Source organism: Struthio camelus, chromosome 27 (genome assembly GCF_040807025.1).
Source record: "Struthio camelus isolate bStrCam1 chromosome 27, bStrCam1.hap1, whole genome shotgun sequence".
Lineage (NCBI taxonomy): Eukaryota > Metazoa > Chordata > Aves > Struthioniformes > Struthionidae > Struthio > Struthio camelus.
Genome location: NC_090968.1, coordinates 6,713,692 through 6,740,646, shown reverse-complemented (window position 1 = coordinate 6,740,646; position 26,955 = coordinate 6,713,692). Strand labels below are relative to the sequence as shown.

The 26,955-nt window shown below is 45.1% G+C and overlaps 1 protein-coding gene across 1 annotated transcript in view; it reads right to left on the bottom strand.

Moving 5' to 3' along the window:
- Positions 1 to 26,955, bottom strand: part of KCNU1 (potassium calcium-activated channel subfamily U member 1) — a 212,821-nt gene that overhangs the window by 64,860 nt on the left and 121,006 nt on the right. The window contains exon 33 of the mRNA XM_068920533.1: positions 59 to 271. The gene's annotated coding sequence lies outside the window, so the exon portion shown is untranslated. The remainder of the gene's footprint in view (positions 1 to 58; positions 272 to 26,955) is intronic.

Sequence of the window (26,955 nt, the reverse complement as noted above, 5' to 3'; positions counted from 1 at the left end):
TTTCCCATCCTATCTCATCCATACGAAAGGCGCCTAATTTTAGTGCTGTTTCACATACCTGAGAGTACAGGGGGATAGTAAAGAGCTGCTAGGTACTGCAGGGCAGTGCAGAAGTACTGTTTGGTGCGCTCAGAAGACGCTTGATCTCATGTGTCAAGCCTTCAGGTGGTTCAGGAGACGGCGTTTGCTCCTGATACAGCGCTCTCGAATGGCTTTCTACCGGGACTGAGGGTAATCACTCGGAGTCCTGTGAGCTTCCCATTTTCTCTTTCTGAAAAGACAGAAATCAGAATTAGGGTAAGTATTGTCCCCTCTGGCTAGAAATAAAAACATACACATAGAGACACGGACTTATACAAAAAACTGAGAGCTTAAACGTTTTGACTTGGTTTTCAGTTAAAAACACCGGGACTTCCTTCCAGTTTAAGTTTTCTGTCTTCTGACCAAAATGTTGAAATTTGTGGGGAATGCAGACGCTTGACCATTTCTGGCTAACGCCCTCCTGTCTTGAAGGAGTTTTGATAGCACCGACAAAATCTTTTGAGTTTGACAGCACTCACAAAACACCCAAATACCATCAAGACATACACACTGGGATGTTTCTACAGCCATATTCCCAGGAAAGCATTGCCTACCCTGTCAGTGGGACACAGGAAAGTGGGAAGGCCTGAAGGAATGGAGTGTTACGAAGACGACGTCGTCCATCAGGAAGGTAAAACCCAGAAGAGGTGATGTCACTGACCCGTGAGAATGGTGTCACCAGCGATACCAAGAATGTACTGCCCCGAAAGACACGACTGTCCCCTGTCTTACACCAAGCCAGAGGCAGCGTGCGGCCACCTGCATTCCGAGTCAATCTGCAAAAATGCTGAATGAAAAATCCCAAGGAAACAAAGTCTGAGGAAATGAATTCCAGGCAAGCTACTCTGGTAGGGGGGAGAGAATGGGTGGAATAAGCGTCTCTCTTTCCAAGGCAGCTGGGCTTATTTTAATGGGCAAGGTCAGCAAAGAAATGACCAGGAAGAGAAATCGCTGCCATTACAAATCAGTCGCGATCTTGTATCAATTATTCCCTGCGCAGTTCCCTTGCCTTGGGCTGAAGCAAACACGGCCTAATCAGTTTTACATCTACGTTTAATTTTATTGGAAAGAGGAGCCAGCAATGCATCATGGGGCTGCAGTGTGACATGAAAGGTGACCCCTGCCAACTTAATGACACAATACATAACCCTTAATGAAGTCACTATCTTGTCCTTTTTTTGCTGTCTCAGCCTGATGATTTATGATGGCATCATTTTGCTTTGCCCTCTTTTCATTTCTGCTTGACAAAGTGGATGAAACAATTATCTTCGTTATCGGCCACAGCAGTAGAAATGTGATAGCTGCGGATTTCTGCAGGTGGAGGGCCTTGGCAATGAATCCAACCAATGGAGAAATTTGCTTAGGAGTTGGGTTTTCTCCCCTCTTCTGTTCTCTCCCTCTGACTACGGCCTCCTGAAGATGGAGTGAGTATCCCAACAAGCCTTGCAAGCCCTATATCACTGTGGCAAGAAGTAATTTCAGGCAAAAGTGTCTTTGGAGCAGCAGATAGAGGAGAGCAGGGAGGTTTCAATGCATTTCCTTTTTTCAGTTTTTTTTTTCTCTCTTCTCTTTATACACCTGTACTGATATGATGTATACCCATGCATATGCCTGACACGCTTATTATGCCCGTATGCCGCTATATAAAGGTATCAAGCGCTGGTGATTGTGTATGGTTTTGTGCCTCTACACGTCCAGATCTCTGCGTGTGTGTGTGTAACTGATTTTATGTATAATTACAATTGGCATAAGCTTGTATGTAATCCCAGAGGGAAGTCTACCTCTCCATGGTCACAACACTTTCTGGCTGCAAGTGCATTATAAACCAGCTGTTAATAGTAGTATCTCGATGCCTCAATCAAATTCATAGCCCAGCTGTGGTTAAGAAGTGCAGACATAGACTAAGCGACACCGTCAGTCCCAAAGAGCACACAAGGCAGATGGGGAGAGAAAAGACATCTCGCTGTCCCTGTTTTACAGACTGGGAACTGAGGCTCAGAGGGATGAAGGGCTACAGACACAAAGATAATTAGGCACTCTGCTTGCAGGCAGGCGCTTAAATCCCCCCTCATTTCAATAAATTCAATCCAGGATATAATTTTGATGATGCTTTTATACCAATTTTTACGGAAATGCCACTGAATGAGCTAAGTGAAATCATTTGGTCTGTAATAAGACAACACACTACAGGCTCCATGGGGTAAAGCTTTACCGCTTTACTCCGTGGGTAGACAGAGATGTATGTTCAGCTGGGCAGGTGTCCCCAGAACACGTGATACTGAAGCGTGGCATCTCTGGGAGAAAGGACAACAAACATTCAGGCCTCAGGAGGGTCACAACACTGACCTCTCCGTGAGCTGGAGCAGGCTTTTTTTCCCTTGGTACCTACAGAGGTTGCATGACGGAAGCCTTCCTCCACTGACAGAGATGCAGATGGAAGCTGACGGCAAAGTATTTCAGCCCTGCTAGGCAGTGATGACAAAGTGCCCTAGCTAGCCATATGCTTGATGGCACTTGGAACTGCCACAGCAATATTTTTTTGGCTGGTGCTGCTCAGGGTCTGATGCGGCTGTTGCCTTTGTTGTTTACTTAGTTTCTCCTCTACACCGAGATGACTCAGGATGACTGTGAGCAGACCTTAGTAGCAATACTTGGGCACATCAACAAATTGCTGCAGTTCTTCACTGATTTTAGGAAGAAAAAAAAAAGACAGGCTCGGCTATTCCAATCACACCCTTGCCTGCACAGGGCTGCTCTTTGCAGCATCTTTTCCAAGTCCCAGGTGCTACCGTTTTCCTTATTACACAAGCCGATGGAACCCCTCCTTCCACATTTCACTAGCAAGGTCGAGCCCAAGTGTGCTCTGCTCTGTGTTACAGTATTCAGCTACCCCAAATCCCCAGGCGTGAGCTGCTGGAGAACGCCTGTCAGCAGAGCTGGAATTAAAATGCCATGGTTCCAGGACTCAACCATAGCACTCAGCCAGCTCAAATACGTTACCCTGCTCCTCGTTATGCATTTACATATTCGAAAGACTATCTATTTTTAGCCACTTTCTGGATGCTTTTGGAAATAGTAATCAGAAGCCTTCCAGGGTTTTACAGCCACTCTTTCAGCCTTTTAGTGTGCCTGTGTTCATCCTTGCAGGTCAAGACCTCAGTTTAGTGAACCAGTTAGAGCACCTCTAATTAAGTTATTCTGCCTCATTCCTGACTAATACAAAACATGCTTATCAGCCCAGATCCTGCATCAGGGCTCTGGATCAGCCTCAAGTTCCATCCTCCTTCTCACAAGGAAAGCTTTCTCTCCACACTGTGACCTGAGCAGGGCTGCTTTAGGGAGGATGGGGAACGAATGAGAAGATAAATGTAGTTTGGCAGGACATTAAGGGAAACCACAATATTGCCTTGTAATGCAGCTCCTATCTGATCAGCAGAGTCAAATGTGGTGCCGGAGTTATGTCTCATAGGAAGTGGAACCAGCCACCCCCGTCAAACTGATTGCCTAGATCTTCCCCGAGATACTCCTTCTGTCTGTCAGAGATACCAGCTGCTGAGGAATTCCCAGCATGTGCCGCAAATGACCCCAACTGAGCAAATGCAGCCCCTTCTTCCTTCCCCATCCTGCAGGCTTTTCTCCCTCCTTCCATCCTCCTCCTTCCCTCCTCTAAGGGACTGCAGCCACACTGCGGAAAAAGGGACAGCCTTATTGGCACCATTGTGCATGCTGGGGTTTCATCCCACGTCAGGGCATGAGAAAACATGGCCTCGCTTGGCTTGGTGAGCAGAGAATGTGGGAGGGGGACATGGCTACTCCTGTCTCAGTGAAAGAAAAAGCTGCAGCTTCTGAATTGCTCCTTTAATTTCCTAACACCTTCCTTCTGCCCTCACAGGAGGTATTTCCTGCTCCTCTTGTCAGTTTGGACAGCATCCTAGGAATTCATTCACATGGAAGGTGGTAAATGTGATGTGTTGGCAGAGAACATAGGCAACAGTAGCCTCTAGGACTTTCAGAATTATCTACAAAATTTAACTAATTAATTCTCAGAGCCATCCTGTAAATTAGATTGGTAGGAATGCACTAAACAGGGGAAGGCTGAGGCCACCAGGGTCACAGATGGTATCAATATCGGAGCCCACGCTAGAAAGCGGGTATTAGAGGTGGTCAAGTCCAGCTGTACGTCCTTTTAGAGGAAGAAACTACGGCACGCGCTTATAGAGCTAGAAATCCTGTTTGGATTCAAATATATCAAAGGGGGAAGAAAAGGCTCTCTAGAGTAACTCCTTTGCCATCAGGATAATTACAGCCAAGATTATAACTGGCTGGAAAACAGGAGCATTTTTACAAATGAAGGAACAACTAACTGCAGGGTAGTTGAATCATAATTAATGGAAAGCCGCTGCTCTATGAACAGCTACACGGAGGCCTGGTAGTGGTCTGAGCAGTGGAGTGTGATGTATAGTAGCTGTTTTCTAATCCTCTCTCTTTATATGCCCGTTCTTTCTCATGTCCTTGCTTTAAGAGGTTTTACAGGCTTTACATCATGGCCCTTGCTACGGTAGCTGAGTGTTATTTAATGGCTACAGTTTGACACGCAGGTTCCGATTTTAGGAACATCAGTGATCTCTTCAGGGAAAGGCATGCTTCTTCTGATGGACCAAGCACTCTAAGGGTTAATGCATTCTTCCGCTTTGCTTGCCTTTATCCCACTGCCAAAAACTCTGCTCGCTCGTCTGCTGTGCTTCCTCCGCGTGTCAGGAAAGGAAATCCGTAATCTCCCAGCTACAGATTTGGGGAACTTTGACATCCCCTAATGAGGTAAACACATTACTGTCATGTACAAACAAACAGCAACAAATTAGCAGCTGACACGTGAGGAAGCCACGGCAAAGCAACATGCTGCACTCTTTACAGTCAATTAACGCTGCTGCCTGTGCTGACTGCTCACGTGCCAGTCGGGTCTCTTCCGGACTTCTTGCCCCAGCCCTGTGGCCTTACTGTACAGTCTCCATCTGCCTTTTCCCATGGGGGTTTCTTCCTCCTCTGCTGTTGCAGAGCCCTGTCTGAGATACGGTGTGAAACAGCGGTACGGTCAGGTGTAACATAACAAGTCCATGGCACAACTGGGAAAAACATCCCATTGTATCAGCTGCTGTACCAGCTGGGAGCTGGCAGCTTATGCTACATGTCCTCTTAAACCTTCCCTAAGCATCCAGTATCAGACACCACCCGAGACAGGACACTGAGCTTTGTCCTGATGCAGTGTGACTGCTTTTGTTCTTGGAATAGGGATGTGTCTTTAAAGCTAGGAGGAAGGACTGCAGCTGTCTGGTAGAGAAGGTTCCTTGCATTAGATCTCTTTCAGACATCAGTTTCTTGCAGGATCACCTGTAAAGATCCAGGGGTCTCTACTACCAGTTCCCTGCTTTAGGCACCATCCCAAGAAAAGGGCTAAGTGGCTAAAAGAAGAGGGGAGTGAGAAACAGAGTTGGTAAAGAGAGACAGACATTTGACTTTAAGTTTAGCAAAAACTATCTCTGTTAACTGAGAGCCAGGGCAATAGGCCTATGGTCAAAGGGCTTTATTATTATAATTGCTTTGAAAGGGTGAAAGCCTGTGGATAGGAATCTAAATCAGCCATCACTCAGAATAATAATCATGAAAAAAAGATAAATAAATAAAGGTAGGATCCAGCCAAAAAAGGACTCACATTATCAGCCAATAAACCAATAATCCATTAGTGACCAAGGTTGCTGAATAATATAGTACTTTCACAGTGCCCATAATTTACACTGCAGACTAGAGAATAGACACGATTATTAGAGTGAGGGCTACTGGATGACACATGATGCATGACCGCGCGGCATTGATCTTCACACAACAGGAAGGTGTCTAGACTGGGAGATGTATGGCCGTGCGATTCAGAGCAGGGTATATTTCATGCGGGGCCTAATGGAGTAGTGGAGCCCGTGATGGATGACTTGCCTAGTTTCAGTAGCAGCGCAGTTATAGCAGTGCTAATGCGTGACCTCTCCCGCTCCCTGCGTCCTTCATTCAGTCAGGGTGACCTCATTTAAAAGGATGGAAAATGAGAGGCGCAGAGTATGAGGGGGAGGGAAGAAGGGGGAAAGAGGGGAGGAGAAGAAGAGAGAGTAAGAAAAATAAAAGATAAGGAGAGGGCGTGATGTAAATGAACAATCATCTCTCATGAACTTCCACTCTGCTTCAGGTTCACTCCAGCACTGTCGCAGCTGGACTGCTGCTTATGGGGCTGATCTGGTTGGCACCAATCTGGAGTCTTTTCCTGCTTGCACTGAGTTACTCCTTTTCTATGCAAGTGCTCCTGAGAGAACAGTGAGCCCCCTGTGGTGCAAAACTCAGCCGTGTTACCCAGGCTCTCAGGGCTTGTTCCCCTTCTCTGCTGGGAAATCGTATCTCGGCATCATTTTCCTCTCTCACCCCGTTCCTGTCTGCCTGCACTCCCCGGGGGGAGAATAAAAGAGCCTGGGAAGTAGTTCAGATGAGACGGGCGCTGCTAAGAAACTGAGGCATCCTGTGCCCATGTAACTATGAACATGTTCACACCGGGCAACAGAACACGGTGCCGAGGCCCTGAGCTTAGCTCTGGGCAAGCTGCGGCATTCGGCCACAGGACACGGCCACTGGGACCAGCCTGAGTCCAGGAAGCAGCGCCGCCCTGCTGTGGGGCGCCTGTGCGGCAGGGCCAGCGAACCCTGCTCCTCGTCACGCGGTTAGACTACTCCAGGCTGCAGCGCTGACCACGCGGGCATACGCACAGCTTGTGCGGACTGGTAAATTATGGGTGCAGTTACTGCCCACCCTTTCTCTCTGCTGGAGATTGCCCCCAAAGCTGGGATGGCCTGTGAAATAGCTCCTGTCCATGAGCAATTTTCAGCCTAGGGCACTAAAATAAGCTGTAACTAGTGACATGTTTGAGCTTGGGGACGGGCACGATTCCTTGTTGCATGATTACAGGCAATAAATAGACTCAGGGAGCGGACGTCTAGTCCCCTTATTAAGGGCCTTCAGCTTTTCACTGAAATACTCATCTTTTTCAGTAACTCTGCCTCCATCCGTTCTTCCTTCAGTACGACACCCAGCCACCACCCTCTTTCAGGAAGAGGTAGGGAAAACATAGCCAGCAGTGTAGAACGCATAGGAAAAACAAGTATAAAATAAATGTAGGAACCACAAATGGGATAAAAATGAATAAATGACAGCAGCAGCCCTAAAAACGGAAAGAAATTAAAACAGAACGCCACCACGAATTTAAAAAATAGATCAGATATTTGTGAGTGCAGCATTTGAACATATAAGTGCAGCATTTGAACTTAACCACAAAGCACAGCACACAGTGCTGTCAAAGGCGGCTACAGAAATGTCACAACCACCTGGCGAAGTTCACGAGGGCCACGAGGAGCCAGAACACCTGCAGACCTGCACAGAAAAGGCCTGGTTTCCGCTCAGTGCACTCCAAGCTGGAGGAGGAGGAGAGAAGAGGAGAGTTAAGGAAAATGTGACTCTTTGGGCAGAGCTGAAACAACATTTTGCTTTCTCTCAGGCGAATCAGGAAGGACTTAATATTCTGGTCTGAGGCCCCTGTCTGTTTAGAAAGGTTATTGCAGCCACATCAGTGCGCCTAACCTGGAGGAATTTTACTCTGAACCCCAGTACGTCTTACTAGCTCGGCAGAGGAGGCAATAACAGTGGCAGGACCCAGATATTCAGGCGCTCTGCACTGTCTGCTGAGACCTGACTTTCAAAAGGACCCTGTGCAGATCATCAGGAAAATGCCAGTCTAACTTCCAGGAATTTCTTTAAGGAAAATAGAAAAACAGGTATTTGCATGGCATTTTGTTGTTTGCCACCTAACAATACCATTTTTTGGATGGAAACTACTATACTCATTTGTTAGTGAGAAAGATACCCAGACTGCAAAAACAGCATACCCAAGAGCTCTAAACTGATCCGTCTGAGGCGATCAGTGGCAGAACCCAGAAGGGAGCGCAGCAACCCTGCTGTAACACATGCAAAGCAACCTTGGCCTGCAGCTAAACCCGACTACAGCTAAGAGCGTGGCAGCCATCTCCCTTCCTTCAGGTGCTAGCTGGATGCTCATGGTTTCTTCTTTGATGAATTCCATGCTTTGGTAATGAATCCTGTAGGGTTCCTAGAGGTTAAATAAAATGATCTGCTACAGTTGAAAACTGAATTGATAAAAAGGAACCATTTGCTTTCTCCCTACTATTTTGATTCTACTTTCCCTATCTCATTTATTGTTTTTATTATCCTGGCGTAGTGCCCAGAGGTGTTGTCAGCCAGTGTATATGTATGGGGAAGAAGGGCAGTCTCCGCCCCAAAGAACTTGCAAGCTTCATAGTGAAGACAGATGGATAAAAGGCAAAATTACTACTCCTTTTCACAAGTGGGAAACTGCAGCGCACAGAGCATAAATCACTGCGTGCAGTCACAAGGGAGAGGCCAAAGCAGAACCAGGAGCTAAGCCTCAGGCTCTTGGGGCTGCGCTTTAAACACAAGAGCATCCTTCCTTTTCTAATAGCCACCTCTTAAACAGGGACACACAGGATGTTACTTTATGGGCAGATGGGAAATGGCTGTGTGTTAGGTAGTCAGAGTGTCTTTGAAGTGACCTCTTCCTGTGTCTGTTCTCAGTCATGACCCACATGAATCACATAATAGCACAACCCCCATTTTAGGATTACAGCAGCTCCTTCAATACTATCTCACTACTAAGCTTGGTGCCCACTACAACAACTCTTGAGTCTCCCTTCCCTGAACACACGCATGAATCCACGTACGCCCCCTGCTACTCTTCTCTCCCTCCACGTAAGGGCTCTAACTCCCTGAGCTGCCTGGAAAATAAAAAGAAAGAGTGGACATTTACTCTGTGTTTCCTTTACCATCTGGGCTTATTAAAAGCTGCACAGCAAATTAAAAATAGGTGGGAACAAAGATGGGGGAATGACATAAAGGGCTGCAGAAAATTCTCTGTGTACTTTTAAAAGCTGGAATTGCCATATGGACTGGCAGAGAGACATGTTTTACATTTCCACTGGTACATGACTGACATCATTTAGCATTAACTTCTATTTGAATAAAATGGTAGTAGACATTTAGGTAATATTACAGGGCAATAAATGTTTTAAAGAGCCTTGGGGGGATGCTCTTGAAACACAGTCCAGACCAGAGCTCTAAAAATATGTCTTAATCTATATTAACCTCTTTTAGGACTTTTGGCTCTCAAACAAATAATGGAGGACAGAAGTTTTTTTTCCTCCCTCCCCTTTTACTCTCTGAATTAAGGTCCCTGGCTATATTTTTTCCCCTTTTTCCTCTTTAGCCGTGCTGGGAAGAACATGAGGGAACGTAGTTAAAATTCAAAAAGGTTCCCCTTTATCATTACCATGAATCAACACAATAAATGAGCCCCTTCAGAGCACGGTAATAAGAATTTGATAAATCATCAGCCAAAAATTAACTAGATGTCAAAACAATCTTTGGGAAGTGTGATGGATTAGGGGCGATAGTGGCAATTAATCTCCCAGCATGAGTTCACAGGAGAGACTGAACGCTGGGAGATGGATAGGGGGGAGACCAAGGCCTCACAAGGTCAGGACACTGCAGAAAGAAACGAGAGAGAGGGAGAGAGAGACAGAGAGAAGAAGAAAAAATTCCACTGAGTCGGCAATACCCAGGCATCCAGCAGCCGAGGTAGAGGTCAGTCACATGCCTTTGAAAACCTTTCCGTCTCCAGCTGCTCTCTGTGATGAGGCAAGCACTTTTCTGCTCCTGCTAATAAATGCCACAAGCCAGCTCATGGGGTACAACACATGGCTGGAGAGAGCAGGAGACCAAGGCGGGCTTCGTTTGCAGGGCTGTATCCCTTTGTAAACAGTAACGGGGCGGCTGGAAGTGGCACGATGCCAGAGGGGGAGCAGAGGGAGACAAATCCTTCTCTAATGCGTGAATTCATCCATACAAGGGCCTGGCAGTGGGTGCGCATGGCTTGACTAATTCTGACTGAACACAGGAGGAGAGAAAGTGTTGCTGCAGTCATAAATCCCTATTCAACTGGCAAAACCACTTCCTCGGTCTTTGGCTTCACAAGAGGGTTTGCAGCTTCGTCAGAAGCGGCTGCGACAGTCGAGGGACAGGGCAGCACTCCCTGCCCCTGGCACTGGTCCAGCTGCATTCGCTGCCATTGGGCTGGGTCCTGGGGTCCCTGAGGCCCCTCCGAACGCAGCCGGGACAGCCTGGCGGATCATGGGCAGGGAACACTTTGCAGGGTAGCGTGGCCGGGCCGGAGGTAATAAACAGCAGAGGCTCGTACCTCCTGGAGTGCAAGCATTAGGAAGAAACCATTCCCTGGACAGGTGGAGGGAGGTCAAAGGGGAGCAACTCCCATTGCCACTCCTGCAATACAGCAGATGAGCCAGGCTGTATAGGCTCCCACAGCCCCATTCACTTACACTGAGTTGTGACTGTTCCTACCAGAGGGTTTTGTTACAAAATAACTAAATCATAGCGCTTTAGGCTTGAATGAGAATGACTTCCTACAGTTGTAAAGATTTCAAAGAAGGGCTGTTGTCCTTAGAAAACCAGCAAGCTTCAGGCTGGCCTTCCAGAGCTCCTGGGAAGGACCTTGCGTTGATATTATGCAGAAAACATTGCCATAAACAGTGATTTTTGTGGCCTCAACAGCGACCTCACAAGCAGCAATAGTCTGCCAGCCTTTTTATGCCATCCGCACAGCAGTTTGGGCTGCAGATAAAGGAAGAGGAACGGGATTCAAGGTGTTCAAGCTCTGTTCCTCCAGCACAGCCTTTGACTCACAGGACGAGCCGAGACAAATCGGACCACCACAACGTGCCTTGGTTTCCCTACGTTTGCAGTGGAAGAGATTATACTAATGTGGCATTTGGGGACTGCATGAAGTTTAACCTGTGAGGACTCTAACGCATCTCGGGACACCCAAAGGAAAAGGAGAGAGGATTATTACATACTTTGTTAACAAGTCTTGTAGGGATGCACTGAGGATGCTTCCCACAGCTTCCAGGATTCATTTCTTAAAATCCTGTATGTCCTTCCTCTGGGAAAGTGATCATCTTTACCCATGCTGGTTACTTTTGCATCTCAGATCCTAACAGCAGTACGGGCTCCCAGCTCAGCGAAGCACTGTACAAACTGGAAGATATCTACCATGAGTCAGCCAGTCCTTCAGCACTTTGCTGCCCTAGGCAATTGCTTGCTCTGCTGGTGTTGCATAGTTAACCCAGTGCAGCAGTTACTCCCTGTTCTCCTTCCATATTATGTCCAGCTCTTGATAATTGTGTGTACAACAGTGTCTTTCTGCTCTGAACGCGGATTTGTGCTAGCAGGACTAGAGTTAGGCAGGCCAGACCCAGAGATTAGGTACAGGAGGGGTGGAGGCGCACAATACCAGTCTTGCCCAATTTATGCTCTTCCTTCTTTGCACAGAATCTCTGCCACCCGGAATCCTTTACAAGCCAAACAAATTAAAAAAAAAAAAAAAAGGTGATGAAAGAAAATACAAACCCAGGCAATTGCCTGGCAGTGCTTCTGCTGACTCCTTCTCACACATCTAACTAGGCCCCAGGGGATGGAGCTCCCAGTGACATTTCTCCCCAGCAACCTCAGAGCCTGCCACATACTCAGAGATTCAGGAATGCACCAGCCAGTCAAAGTTACACTACGGGTCAAGGACAAGGCCTGCAGCTAGCTTTTTAGGAGCAGACAGTGACGGCAAGAAAATAAATAATTGGCCCAGATCCTCTGCAGCCACACTGCTGTGGTTCTGTTTCATCACTCTGTGTCTTGCAATCCTTTCCTGAACTGTTTAGCATCTCTCCTCACATTTTCACTGCTGGAACACTGTTGGCTTTGATACATACTGTGCTCTTTCCCTCAAGCGACAAGGAACAAATGTTTATGCAGTACAGAAACTGCCTATGGGGTGAGGAAGGAGAGCCTCAGAGTTACTGAAAAGGCCCATGCCTGGCTGCTCACTCTCACCACTGTCTTCTCACCCCAACTAGGATAAGAGCACAGGGAAGCAGCCAGCCAGGGGCCAGTGTCTTGGTTCACCAAAGGTTCCTTACGTCCACCGCTAACTTCACCCTGGCTCACGCTCACACCAGTTGAGAGCAAGGACAGACAGGGTGCCGCTGCGGACAATCCAGGGAACCTGAGGATTATGGGGAATGTATGATCTACGCAGAGTGCCTGGCAGCAGAGAGAAGCTCTAAATCGTCCTGATAACTCTGCTTGCTAGTTGAAAGGTTCCCAAATGGAATAGTGGCACATGCAAGTGCTATTTTGAACCTGACTTATACGAATGGAGCTTGAAGTTAAAAGCGGATGCAAAGTGAACCAAGTGGGGGCACCCACAAAGTGTCTTCTGTTAAGCACCATGTGCTGTGCTCTAGCAAGCTGTTAGCTCTATTATGTCTCATCTCACTAGAGGTGCTGTTTATGGAATAAGAAGATAAAGGCTCAAGATGCAGCTGCGGCAACATCACTGTCATACTTTGCTTGTTCGCATTAGTGTGGAATATTGAAATTCTTGATGCTGGGGACTCCACTACAGTGAGTACTCTACAAACACAAACCAAGACGGTCCTTTTCCTGAAGGAATTGGGAGACCACAGCAGGTCATGAACATTGGCAATGGGGATTTCGACTCCTTGGTTGGATGTCTAAGGGCCAAATATTGTTGTCACTACTGTAGCGTAGAGAGTCACTCCACTGAAGAGAATTAGTTCAGTTTTATGTCTCTGAAATGAATGGGTTGCTAGTGTCTAGAAAGCAAGGTGTCAGGAACAAGCTAACTTAGATGGAGCAGAGCTCCTCTGGGCTTGCAATGCACAACATGCTCTGCAGCTGTTACAGGGATGTGGCAATGAGAAAGTCATTGGCTTATCCATTATGCTGAAGCAAAATATTTGCTGCAGTCACTCGAATGTGCATATCCATGGAGTTCAGCAGTGTCTCCCACTATAATCTGATAGTCATTTATTTACTGAAGTAGGGTTAGCTCAGAAGCATTGCTTAGTTTTTTCTTCCCTAATTTTGCTACTATGTTAGTTGAAACTTAGTTATGTAGCAGGACTCACCCGTTATTACCCAGTGTAAAAGGCTAAAGATAAGACTCCATTAGCTCTGATTGCTTAGCCCCTGTCCATTGATACTGTCGATATACCTTTCTTAAATATCTGCCTCCTTAAGGAAGGAACTTTTTAAAAAAATCTTATTGCATTGTTCATGATTTTCCTTGGGTTGCTAGCATAGTTTTGCTTAAGAGATAAATGCCTGGCATATGTTTGGATACTGCTAGCTGCTTGGCCCATATCAATGTCAGAAAGATTTCTGGGCAAAAAAAAAAAAAAAAAAAGAAGAAGAAGAAGAAGAAGAAAAAAACCCACCCAGCTGGAACGCTTTCCCAGAATGCCTGTCTCTTCTCAAGACAGACAAGGCTTGGATAAAACAGATGTTTCCACCCAAAAGCAGATGTGGAGATGTTACTTTCCCAGGGAGGAAATGTGGTGGGGTTTATTATTAACCAACAGTCCCCATATGACAGCTTCCTTTGACCAGCAGTTGGAAAATCTGGAGAAAAAAAAAAAAATAGCCCTCTAATCCAAGTAGTGGCCGGAAATAGCCAGCCCTGATGGACTCAGTTGATTTATTATTATTTATTACAACCTGGAAATAACTAATAACATCTGGGAGAACCAAATGTGGAAGAGAAAGAAAGCTTGAGCAAAGGGGCCAAAGTTTTGATTCCATGATGGCCTCTGCGCACTGGTGAACTTCAAGAAAGGCAGCTGCAAAGTCAGTTCTACCAACCTCCATAAGGCTGCAGAAAGAAAGGTCTTTTAGCCTATGTACTTGAGGTGCAGTTTGGCCAACGGAGAAAGGGGGAACTATAATGACAAGGAGCAATCCTGTATGGGAGCACAATGCAGGGACTCACTGCGGCAAGTGGCAGCCCTAAAACTAGAAGCACGGCAGCTGCTAGAGCACAATGCTGAGCCTCGAAAAAGGATGCGGGTTAAGGACAGACTTTGCCAGATGGAGAGAAGCAAGCTGCTAGAGGAGTTGCACCACCCTGAGGTCCTGGATCAGTTTCCCCATACGGTATTAAATGGCACTGTGTGCATACACCTGAGCTGGCCAGCACGTTTCTGTAGCACTGCAGCTACATGGCAGTAACAAGCTGTAAATCAACTGATGGAAAACAGACAACAGAAAAAGAAGAACGTTCAGACCAAACCCCAAACCAAATGCAGTGAATGAAAACAGAAATCCATCAGCAAAACAACAGCAAAATATTTTAATGAAGGAAAGTAAAGCAAAATAGATTTTTAAAATGTAAAACATTTGAAAAATGACCAAATCAAGTCATGGGAATGTACAGTAGACAGCTCTATAACCAGATCCAGAACGCTTAATCAAGTATGGTTACTAGTTTGGAAGCGGAACAAAATCAACCAACAGTTAAAGAGAAGACTGATCAAAAGCAAATGAATCTGTGACAGGTAACAAATGGATGTGCGCTACTTGGCTTATAGCTGCATGGAAAGAGGAATTGTGAACCAAATATTTAAAGCATCAGTAGGCCTCAATGAGTAAGGTGTCAGTACAGGAGTATTACCGCAGTTACTTAAGGCTGCCATTCCTGCTTGTATGATGAGTTTGGGTCTTTCATTTGTTGCCCCCCTGCCCCATGACAGCTGCAGACATATTGCTCTGGTCTGACCTGAAAGTACTATAAGCTGTTGCCTGATACCAGTACGTGGGTGTGAAGTGCGGCTGTTTCTCAAGTGTTATCATTATTTGAGCACATATGTCATCCAGACAGTCAAAATTTGGCAGGTGCGTGCATATCTTGCTGAACTGAGAGACTGGTTCAACTCTACTAAATGCTTTGAATTTCTGGAGTCTTTTTACTCCATAGAACTTATACATCTCCATTTTTTAAAACAAATATTGAACCAACCATTACTGCTGCTAGTGTAAAATTAGATATTCTCTGCTTCTCTGTTGACAGCTCCACCTGAAGACACATGGACATTTTCCCACCAGGTACTGGAGAGAACAGGCGCCCTGACACGCACACACTTCTGCTGTGGTTAACCCACAACCTGAGAGCTCGTAAAACATCTGCTTACATTTTCAGAGCAGTATTAACATTGTCAGGCCGTGGCAAATCTGCTTAATTTTAACGGACGTATGTATAACACACAAGCCAAAATACACTTAGAGTGGGACATGTCAGAAAATAAACAACTATTAACTAATGAAATACATAAAGTTCTTTGCTCCTTCTCTCTCTTTTTCTCCCACATACGTCCCCCTACAGCCACAACTGAGCGATCTCCTCCTTGCAGCTGCCCACTGCAGCCTCACACTAACAAATTGTTTCTTCAGAAAAATAAAGAAATGCCCCTTCTAAATGCACTGAGATAGCATGGTAAGGAACACATGGAAAAAGCTAGGCTCTGTCTGCATTCATGTCTTCAGCACTGATGCAGCGTTGTTCTGTTGGTCAAATGAGGTTAATCAAAGCACAACATTCATGTGAAAATCAGCCCCACCAAAACGCTCATGGAACAGCTATGACTCAGAGACATCAGAGCACCACTTCAGCTGCCTGAGTTGGAGGAAATCATGAAAAGGCCTGATTCTCAGTTATGCTGTTAATGACAGCTATGCTAAGAGAGCTAAAATTGGATGTAATGGAATTTAAGCTCACTTTAGAGTTCTTTTGCCAAGTCAGAATGGGGGAAAGGGGCTTTGGGTATCAGGGCAACATCTCCTGTCTCTGATGATGCTATGGATTCATCCACAGGAATAGTTTTGCAATTCAAATGCCAAAAATTGCGCTCAATTCTTTGCAAGCATCACGTGTGACTGCTGTGAACCTAGCATAGACATGGCCTGTTTTTGCCAGGCAACATCTTTTAAGGTGCTTATGCATATCCTGGCATCACAGAGTTAGGCACCTCTCAGCTGGCAGCGCGTTTACCCTCAAAACCTCCCATGGGGCAGGAAGCGCTGCTGTAAGGTGGGGAGAAGGCAGGCCCTTTTTGACTGGAAACTTGTGCTGGGTCACACAAGAAATCTATGGCAGTCTCCTTTCCCCAAATCCTAGCCTCCCATCTTAACCACTCAGCCATGCTTCTTCCTTGGGGAGGCTTTGCTCATCTTTATTGTAGTGTCTTCCAGCGAAATACTGTCTCTCAGCTTCCCAGCATGGCAACGTTCTCTAGTATTTCACTCTCAGAAACCTTCAATGAAAACAATTCCCTGATATTAAGGATGATTGCAATTTGGTGGTTTGGGGCAGGGAGTAAAGTCCCTGTTTAATGGGGACTAACGTTCCCATCCGTAGCGTCACCCTACCCTCTCCACCTCTGTAGATACATTTGTAAAACTTGAACCTGAAAGGGTTATTTCCATCTCTGCCCTTAATTTATTTTGTAAAGCATTTGCTGCAAAAAAACTAACTCACGGAGGTGAGGAGAAGTGCCCCATAACTGAGAACAATATCTCCAAGGGGCTTTTCCAATGAGGTGCAGATTTCTCTGGCATACATTTTCAGAGCTGAAGGCAGTATAATGAAGTCCAGAACTTTTCAGGTTTTCCCTTTAATATATCCATCATGTCTAGATCCATTATTGACGTGTTGACTTTCTTGTTTGTGATTTAAGCTGCCAGACTCAGTAAAATTGCCTTGACAGCTTTAACATTTGTGGCAGAACACTGACATGATGTTACTTACAGCTAATTAAAGTTGAGAGCATAATAAACAATCTCGGGATCCTAGCAACCTAATTTCCTCTAGCGTTGAGTTTGCTGGATCTTGACCCGAGTTCTGAGACCGACCTCGCTCCTCTGCATGCACAGTGGCTTTGGAAATTAGGGTGTCTCTTGTACTAGTTGGCTAATACCAAGAGCACATGGGCCCAGCCTGTCAGTGGAAATGAGGGGTGATGTGGGAGAGAGGAGATGAGTAACTGGCAAGGAAATAGGAATAGGAAACTATGATATGATGGAAAGGGGATTCCAGGGCCATTTCACTGAGGAAGAACAGGCCAATGGGTTATAGCTAATCAGTAATGGGATGAAAGCAAGTAAAGAAAAATCTAGACTGATTTACCAGAAACCTTTCCTATTGGTGAGCCCTGTTAGACTGCAAAACACTCTCTCAAGGGAAGCAATGAAAACCACATAGCTTGAGTCATTTACAACTGTCTGGACAAAGCATTGCAGGACACAGTGCTGGGAAGAGGCAGGCCTTGGTCTGAGGTGGAAGACTTGAGTGCGAACAAGGTGACCTAATAGAATTAGATTTTCTATTACTAGTCCACAACGCCTTAGAAACTTTCTAACTGCATCTGTTCAATTTTCCCTTCTTCTATTATTCCATTTCCAACACAGCTTGTTTTACATAGAATTGCCTATCACAGTGGGAAAATTACACACTCGCAAACTAGAGTAAATTTTCTCTTTCTCCCTAGAGATCAGGAACCCACTCAAGGGCAAAATTTCACCCTTTCCTCTGATAAACATGTTTCTGTTATTTATTTTAACAACAAATGAAGAAAACTTGACAAACTCCAATCAATTTCTTAGACCTGACTTCCCCAACAAAATCAGCATTTTTTTTGCCTGCAGTGAATCAAAAATCACTACTCACTTGAGTAGATTCAACTGATCCAAAATCTCTGTTCCTTCAAGTGACTGACATGCCTTTTTTATTGCCCATTTCTTGAGCTCTAATGGACTCATTTCTTCTGGTATATGTCCTCATTCTGCAAAGTAGGGCAATGGCAACATTTCATATCTCCTTTGCAAAGACTTCAAGGTGGTGCAAGGTATAAGGGAATCCGGCCTCAAGGTCAGATTCACCTCAGTTCTGCATCAGTTTCACATCTGGGCAGCCCCATTATTTCTGCTGAACTGTTCCCGATTGGCACCACTTTACAGGCTTTACAGGCACTCCTATCAAGAGAGCTTCCCCAATTTCACTTCAGATTCAGACACGCTATTGACCTATCACGCTTGCCACTGATGTAATACATTAGGGCAAACACAAGTTAAGACATATTAGCTTAAATCGCAGTGAATAATGTTCTAGTTCATGCGCGATAACTTGCATTTGTCCATATGAAGAGAAGCAACTGGTGAAGTCATGGTAAGATGATGATGCATCTGAAACGTCAATAGATATTTTTTAACTGCTCTAGTAAACCAGCACAAAGGCTATGCTGATGCTCTCAGTTTAGCTTAAAATAATTTGAAACTGAAGCATGTATTCACACAAGGGTTTACTGCAGTTTATCTAGAGTGGCTTCGAGACCACTTTTGTTAAACAGATCTAACTTCTGCGTATCGACAAGGCCTTACAGAAGAACTGGAGCCTGTGTATATTGTAAAAGAAAGATCTTTTGAGTCCAAGCCATCACTCACGGGTACCCTGGTACACATGTGTAGTAACTCTAGGGAGGCCAAGAACTGTATTCATTCAAGTTTCTGGCACTGTTCCAAGTTTGCACTCGTATGACAAGAAAAGATTTTACACTTGGAGGATGCTGAACTGTCTCCGGGTTTTGCAGATCGTCAGCTCTGTTTCTCACTTCCTCTGAGCTGCAGGTTTAGTGCAGAGCGCGCTTCTCAGTGGTCTGGGCTGGCACCTGAGCAGAGGGGTTAGAGAACTGCGCTGCACGATGGGGTAAAGAGAACCGCACTGCCTCATATGATGTTCTGGCCTGTGGATTTTCCAGGTTGGGATTGGAGGATGAAGTTTGTAACAGCAAAAGAGGAAATAGCCCCAACCTTAGCTCCACCCTTAAGGGATACTTGCCAGAAAGGGGTTTGCACCAAGCACTGCAGCTGGGTTTCTGGGCAGAACCATGCGTGGGAAGAAAACGGAGAGTAATTACTCAAGTGAAATGAAAAGCTGGGGGAGGGGGGAGACAGTTAATATGTCTCAAGGAAGAACATCTCCTTAGGCCTCTTGTAAAAGACTAACAACATCACACCCCAAGTGGTACTCGCTTGCTTGTTACTTCATTGCTTGAGGGGAGGGAGCAGAATTAATAATGTAGGACTGGACGTCCTGCCTCCTCCTGAAGGGCGCTGGTCTAAGGCAGGGAGGGAAGTTTAATTAAGTGAGAAACTTGGCTTGAAGCAGCCACTCTCTCCCCCCTCCCAAAGTGCTGCGGGGGCAGCCTTTCTCCAAGGTGACAGTGGGGCCTGGGGAGAAAAGGTGCTGCAGGAGGAATTATTCTCTGCTCCTGGAAAGTCAAGGGTGGTTCCAAGTCCTCTCACCCCTGTCCTTTCCCAGAAGCCAAGGAAGCAAGCACAGGCTGGGCCTAGGTGTCTGAGATGCAGAAGGGACACAACTGCTCATAGCATTTGCTTCCTTTCAAGTTTCCTCTCCCATTATACTCCTCCTTGTTTCCCTGTGTCTCATTAACACTGGACTTCATTTCACAGTCTGCTGGCTGGACATTGTCCTTCTTAGCAGGCAGGCAAGGACAGAATGGATGGCAGAGAGACAGCAAAGGAAAGGGAGCATCCGCATTTCCTAAACCTTAGGCCTAGGCCTCCTAGGCTGCACCCTGCTCTGTCTCCAGAATGGTTAATGCAGTAACTCCACTGACTTCACTGACTGCCGGGGGAAAAAAAACAACTCTTGGATGAAGGACTCCTGAAAAAGCAGCATTTCCTCCCTTTTGTCTTGGCTGCGGCTGTTTTCGATTCCTGATTGTTCAGGCTCTTTATTCCTCACTTTCAGACTCTTGTTCATTTCCAGCTGGGCTGTATGTGTGCTTCAGAGATCCAGTGGGAAAGGTGGTGTGCAATGACCCCCAGTCATTAATCAAGCTGCCTAAGCCAGGGTCTTTTCACAGCCAGAGCCTGATTATTGGCTCTTGGGAGCTGCGTAATAAAATGACAAGGGGAGTGAGTCTATTTCCTGCCGCCAAACTGCTGACATTAATTCACACTGGGGGGTTTTGGGAAAGCAGGCGAGGGGCGGGAGCAGGGAAAAAGAGTCTATCTGTGGAAGTAAACACTGCAGGATCTGCGTGCCGTTACCTAAGCTGTGTGCGCGTGTGTGAACATGCATGTGTAACAGGGTGCATATATAAGCACATATCTGCGCTAACTCTTCTATTTAGTGAAACGTAGCAGTTTAGAGAAGGTCTGTTTTTACAAGACACTAGGCACAAACTTGAACCAAAACCAGGATCCAACCCTTGATCCTCTAGCACTTCAGAGGCACAAGTCCAGCCTGCAGCTGACTGCTTTATCTGGACTGATATTCACACTAGTACACCCCAAAAGCTCGTTTTTTCCCCAGTGGTAGCCCTTAAAAATATCAAGAAAATTAGGTCAACAATTATCTAAGTTTACTCTATAACCTTTGCTCGGATCCCCAGAGCATAGCCCAATCTAAGAAAACCCCAACCCACATAACTACCACCACACCCCTTCTGACTTCAAACTACCAGTGCGACGGGTTTACATCTTGAGCCAGTGTCTGGAACCCTGACTGCAGAAAGCCCCAGAGCCAAATACTTGCCATGCTTCTGGGGATCATATGAATCCATCGTGAACAGTGAGAAAAAATACAATATTAACACTGGAGGCATTTACAACTAAGGTACTGGAAGCCTTGCGTCCAGGAAAGCTGGGTGATTGCATTCTGACGTTCCTATTGCAGAGGAACAAACTGGATGCTAAGTGCAACTGGTAACAATTTTCTAAAATGGGAGAAATTTCTTGTTCTTTTCTTTTTCTTTAGTTAATAGTTCTTTTGTCCTAACTCTAGACATTTTGCTAATCAGTTTTTATCATATGGGAGCTATCAGCAGAGACAGGCAAGCCTAAGGATACGTAAAACCTTTCCACTGCCTGAAGCATCCAAGAAGACCTCTGACACTTGCCAAATTTCCTCGCAAGAGAAGGGCAAAGGAAGAAAGTCAGAGCTAAAATCTGCAGTATCATTTCTTCATGAGCCTTCAAGTCTGATCTGAAAACTTTCATCTGCCATGATACCTTGCTTTTAGTGGGCAATAACAATTGAGGAGCTGCTTTGCTAAGACCAATGCTTTTCATACTGTTCTCTGCGTTCCTGGCACAATAGTCACCTGTAGTCTAGCCTGACCATCTGGTACCTCAGCTCGTTCATGGATGGCTGCTGAAGAGCCAAGCGCATGCAAGTTAAGGATCTGTTGCGACCCGCCAGGTCAGCTGCTAGGATTTAGGTGGGCAACGTGGCGTGGGAACTGCCGTAAAAATAAAAAGACCTCTGCGAAAGCATGACATTTTTGTGGAACAATACCTTGAGACAACATTATTTCTTCCAAGCATTTCCAGTTGCACAGGGAGAATATTCTTTGAGCCTGAACCATCTTTGACATGATCCTTACAGTCACGTAAGGATCCCTGTAAACAAGCAGAAAATGCCCTGACATTTCCCTCAGTGTAGCACAGTAGAAAACAGCCCTAACAAGGTAACTCCTGCAGAGGCGTAAATGCCTGCACAAGGCATTGGGGAAATCAAGTCTAAATCCTTTCCTGAACATCCCATTAAGGTTCAGAAGTTTAAGATCTAACGTCCTTGTCACCAAAGCAGAACAAGCTTCTGGTTTAAGCAGACCTTGAACACAGGTATTCCTCCATTTTCCAGCCACCTAGAAAAACCCACCAGAAACCACATAAACGCTTGACAAGAGGTACCAGAGAAGCCTCTTCTTTGCAAGCGAAGCCTTCTTTCGCCTTTTCTATTGAAACAAATGGAATACAGAAACTGGGGGAAACTCTGAACAAAGTCAATTGAAGGCGACAGACCTGAACCCCACCACTATAAATCGGTAGACCTGAATTTCCTTTGATGAAGTTGCACTGCTCTACAGCAGCAAAGAATCTAGTGCGTCACTGATTAAGCATATTGATCCTCAGAGAGGACGTAACTGAGCCCGGTATTTGGTCCCCAGACGTGTAAAGCAATACAATGGTTGCACCAGAACTCCCAGCAGCCAATGCTGCTAGCATCAGGCGTGGGGGTAGTACAGAAAGCAGCCAGTAAATCAAGGCATATGAAGGAAATGGTATCATTAGTTCTCACGTGTGCATCTGAGCAAGAAGTACCTGATAAAAAAAGACCCATTTGCCACTGCAACTATATCAAATCTTCTACAAAAAGTCACTTTGAGGTCACTGTTTTTGTCCAGTATTTCAATACATTAAATGCAATTACTTCATTGTTGATTTACCTGTCATTAGAGGCATGTGTTTGAACATGATTTATTGAGTGAGTTTTGTGCCAGTTGACTTGCAATAGATTGCACAATATTCAAAAAGGCTCATTTGCTTGGCATTACATTAGAAGCAGGGTGATTGCAACACAAAGCAATGTAAATGAGTTCTGAGAGGCTCCATCATTCATGTTGTCATGTACTGAATCCTATTATTATTTATTACCATAATTGTACTGTGTTTCCTGGGGCGATAAATTAGGACTGATGGGTCCCGCTGACAGCCAAGGACTGGACTCGCTCTATATAATTTAATAGGGATACTGTTGGATCTGTGCTTTGAGGAGACTTAGGAAGGAATTTAGTAACTAAGCAAAATCTTTTCTGAAAAAAAAAAAAATTAAAAAAAAATAAAGGCAATGAAGGCTTTTTTTCCCCCTCTCCCTTGGCAGCAATTTAAGTCTTGATAAAAGCTGCAGACGAAATGGGAGCACTCTGTCTTTCATAATAGGATTGTTAAAAAAATCACTGCCCTGTGTCACAATCTGTTTTATGCTCCCTGCTGACAGGCAGCCTCATGACGGCTGGGAACAGAGGGGCAGGGGATGACTTAAAGGGATAGCAATGACAGCTTCTGACCTCCAGTGTACCAGTTCAAATCCAACCCACGGCTGCAAGGAAAAGTTGTTCCTAACTGATGCCTGCGGGGAACAGGTGAGGTTATCCCAACTTCTCACATACAAGCGTTCACAAAATGTCATCAAAAATAGCTTTATCAAAAGTCTCACAAGGAGGCTGGAAACCAGCCTGACAGATTTCACTTCTCACCTAGGGCCTCTTGAAATATAAGACAGTCTTTGAGAGTCCACTGTTTCTTTTGGATCACACACCTGTAGCTGCTCTTTTCAATGGGTCTGCAGGCAATCTGTACTCTTTGGACTGGGGAAAGAGTCAGTGTTTCAGATCCTAGGGATGTTTTAAGCATAAGTTTAAGCAAACGTAGCACAAAGGTGGGACCACACCTCCAAGCATATTTCACAGCCACTAACTGCTGAAACCAAGCAGTATACTCCTCTTAAACCTCAGGTGCTTCAGGGTGCAAATCACAAGGAGTCATCATAAAACTTAAGTTCTTCATTTTTCTTCAACCAGCAAAATCTTTCCGAGTTGGATAAATACAATGACAGTATCGAAGCCAGGACAGGGTTAGTCTGGCTGGTATGTTAATGCAGGCAGTCTGTGGCACTGCTATGAGCTGTACAACTGTTTTATTCTTGGCCCAGCTGGAACACACCTTCCCCTGCTATTTAAATGGAAAACAAACACACTTTTTACATAAATTGCTGATGAATGAGCACGGTAACCTTTCCCTCTTCTATTTGAACTTTGAATCAGAAAATAATAGTAGAACAAAGATAGTATTTCCCTCCTGCATGCCACAGGACTGAGTTTCAAAGTGTGTAGGACCCACAGTCGTGGCAAGATTTTCACAAGTCCCTAACTCCCTGGCATTTAAGGGACAGTCTTTAACAAATCACAGCCTCTAAGAGGCACGCAATGGTTTGAGAACTTCAGAAGAATCTAACTCTACAGCTCTGCATGCTATAAAATTCTCTGCTCTCCATTAGTGCGGAGAGCCAGCAAAAAAGCCATTAGGTGGCTTAAATCCTACTAAAAGCCCTCAAAGTATAACGCAAATAGATCCTCAACAAAACATAGGTCTAGTATAGGTCCAAATTTTAGTCTGTAAGTTCCAAACATCCCATTCGCCCTTTATGTTATTTGTATAGCAATGTAATTCTGCTGACATCATCAGTGTAGTTCCTGATACACAGTGATGAATAGGTAAGATCCGAATTGGGAGCCCTTTCAAATGGCTTTCATTTCAGGGCAATCTCATGCGGCTGTGAAACTGCAGTGTGAGCCTTTGTGGTGGTTTCTTTAACACGCAGTGTCTGAGAACTTTGGAAACTCACTGGTCACGCAGTAGGCGCCAGATTCTTCTCTTTTTCAGACACCTACAGTGATAGCAGACAGCATCCTCGATTCTCTGTAAACTAGGAACTTTCCTGATAGCGTGGGCTTATAGGTTCTTTGGATTTTTGATACTAATATTTACTTTGTGGCTGCATTGATATGAAGCACTGACACAGAGGGTGGCTTTTTATCATGCTTTGGGGAGCAACTCCAGCTTCCTCAGGGAATTCTTGATGTTTTAGAGCCAGTGATGAGACAACCTTAAGATACTATGGCCACTCCTACATCTGGCATATGATTCTGCTTGCAGGTTAGATCTCTTATCCAGGGTTAATATTCTACACAACTGATAACAAACCTGCAAAGAGAATCTCCCTTCAGCTGACATTGGTGAGAACAACCTCATAGAGACCAATACTTAAGAAGTGACAAACAGCTGATAAAAGTCATTATCAACAGGTGTGTGTAAAGTACACAAGGTCTCATTCTTCGTTAATGGCCTGCTTTCTATGTGCTCCTGCAGCTTGGTGCTTTGAGATGTCCGCAAGCCATCTTCAAATTAAAAAAAAATTGCCTAATGTGAGCTAAGGGCCAAAAGAAGAAGGGGGACCTTCGCTAATGAATAAATAAAGAGGTGAAACTTTGCATCTGTGAAGTTCTTTTAAATGAAGCAGTGGGACCCTGATAGCATGGAAGCTATTGAGTAGTAACTCACACCCAAGCATGGGCCTGAGCAACTTACCGGGGGCCTTCACAACACATAGGTGTGAATTATTCAGGATGCAGTCAGTGATTAATCCAACTGTAAGTCAAGCTACAAAGCTCTCTCTAAGGAGAGACCCTTTTAAGGTTTTCTCCTGGGGGTGGCAAGGAAGAGAGAGTTTAAAAAAAAAAAAAAACACCTAGTTTTGCTTTATTCTTAAAGTTGTGAAACATGAGGGTGGAGGATTTCTGGCCTTGAGCTAGAACTTACTGTGTTGCTTCTGGGAACTGACTGAACCTTTCTGTGCCATGGTCATTCCATAGCTGTTATAATGCTTACTTACCCTATAGGCTTGTGGTTGAGATTCATTAGCTAAATTAGAAGGTTATTAAGGCCAAGAAGATGAAAGTGCTGTATTAGTATTGCTATTGCTTTTAATGAATGCATCCTTGCTTAAAACAAAGAGAGAATGAATCACATAAACCTCTGCAGCAAAGCTCTACCCTTAGAGCTAACGGACAAAGTCCCATCACTGGCAGCTGCTGAAGATACCGAGATGGCAAGTGTGGGTTAGCCATTAGAAAGAAAACAAAAGCTTGCGTGTCCTGAACAAAAAAACACCAAAATATAGAAGAGGATCTCCCTAAGGGCGCTGTTTGCAAAGCCACATAAAGGATCCTATAAGTGGGACGGGGGGAATGGAGAAAGCACATCTCAGGTTTTAGTATCCAGATTAAGATTCAGTGACAAAATTGCTGGTTCTTTCGAAGCTTTTAAGTGCTGCCAATACTTGATCTTTCTGCTACTTTTGGAAAAGGTACTCAGAGCTGAAGAACCTCAGAACTGTTGGATTAGAACAAGTTAATGGTCCCTACAGTCCTGTACATTGTATTTGTGAGCAACCAAGAGTCCATAAATCCTCCTAGTGGACAATTTTATGGAATAATCAACACATCAAGAATATTTCTTTCTAACCTTCCTTGAGTTAGTGACTGGCTTATGCCCTGAAGCATGAGAATTTATTGACCGGATTCATCTCTTGCTAAAAATCGATAGATATCTGTCAATTCAGGTCAATTCAAATGAGATTTTATTGACAGGAGAAGCTACACAAAACATTGCCAAAGTGTAAGAAAACGACAGCATGTCCCTGCCTTCCTTGAGCCATCTGTCAGAGGGGCAGACATAATCTGCATTGTTTTTACACAGACTTACTCACGACTTCACTGAATTCCTTGATTCAGCTTCATCGACTTCATTGCTAAACATAAGCAAGTTCCATCATGTTTCTCTAAGGAGACCATCCAAAGTAGCACGAGCGCATTCAAAGGCCAGGGTGGTAAATGCATAATTACGTTATAAATAGGGCAATATAGACACCTTTCTCGCAAGAGGCAATGAGCAGCATCCACAAAGAATAAGACAGAACAACGTAGTTGCTCAGCTGTAGGTGTGGGCTCTGCTATCAGCATCCCTGCTTTCCCCCTCCCTGTTGATCGCTGCTCCAGCTCACATTCCCTCTACCCCACACAGACATATGAAACTTGTCACTCAGACATCAAAGGCGCTTTTCGCTCACCCTTCTGCAGCGGTGACACATTTTTGGCCAAGCACATCACATTAATAGAACTTGCTGTCAAACAAGTGGGCTTTCAAACAATGGACGGATTGTATGCTGAGCAGCACGGCTGATGGGCAGATCACCAGGTAACCTGATGCAAGAGCTATAAAATATCTCAAAGACACAAGCAAAAAGCACAGAGCCCAGTTTTGCAAAGAAATTTGTGGTTTGTAGGGACTTTTTTTTAGGTATGTATTTTGGAACAGACCCTGGCATTGGACTTAACTGGGTTTCCAACC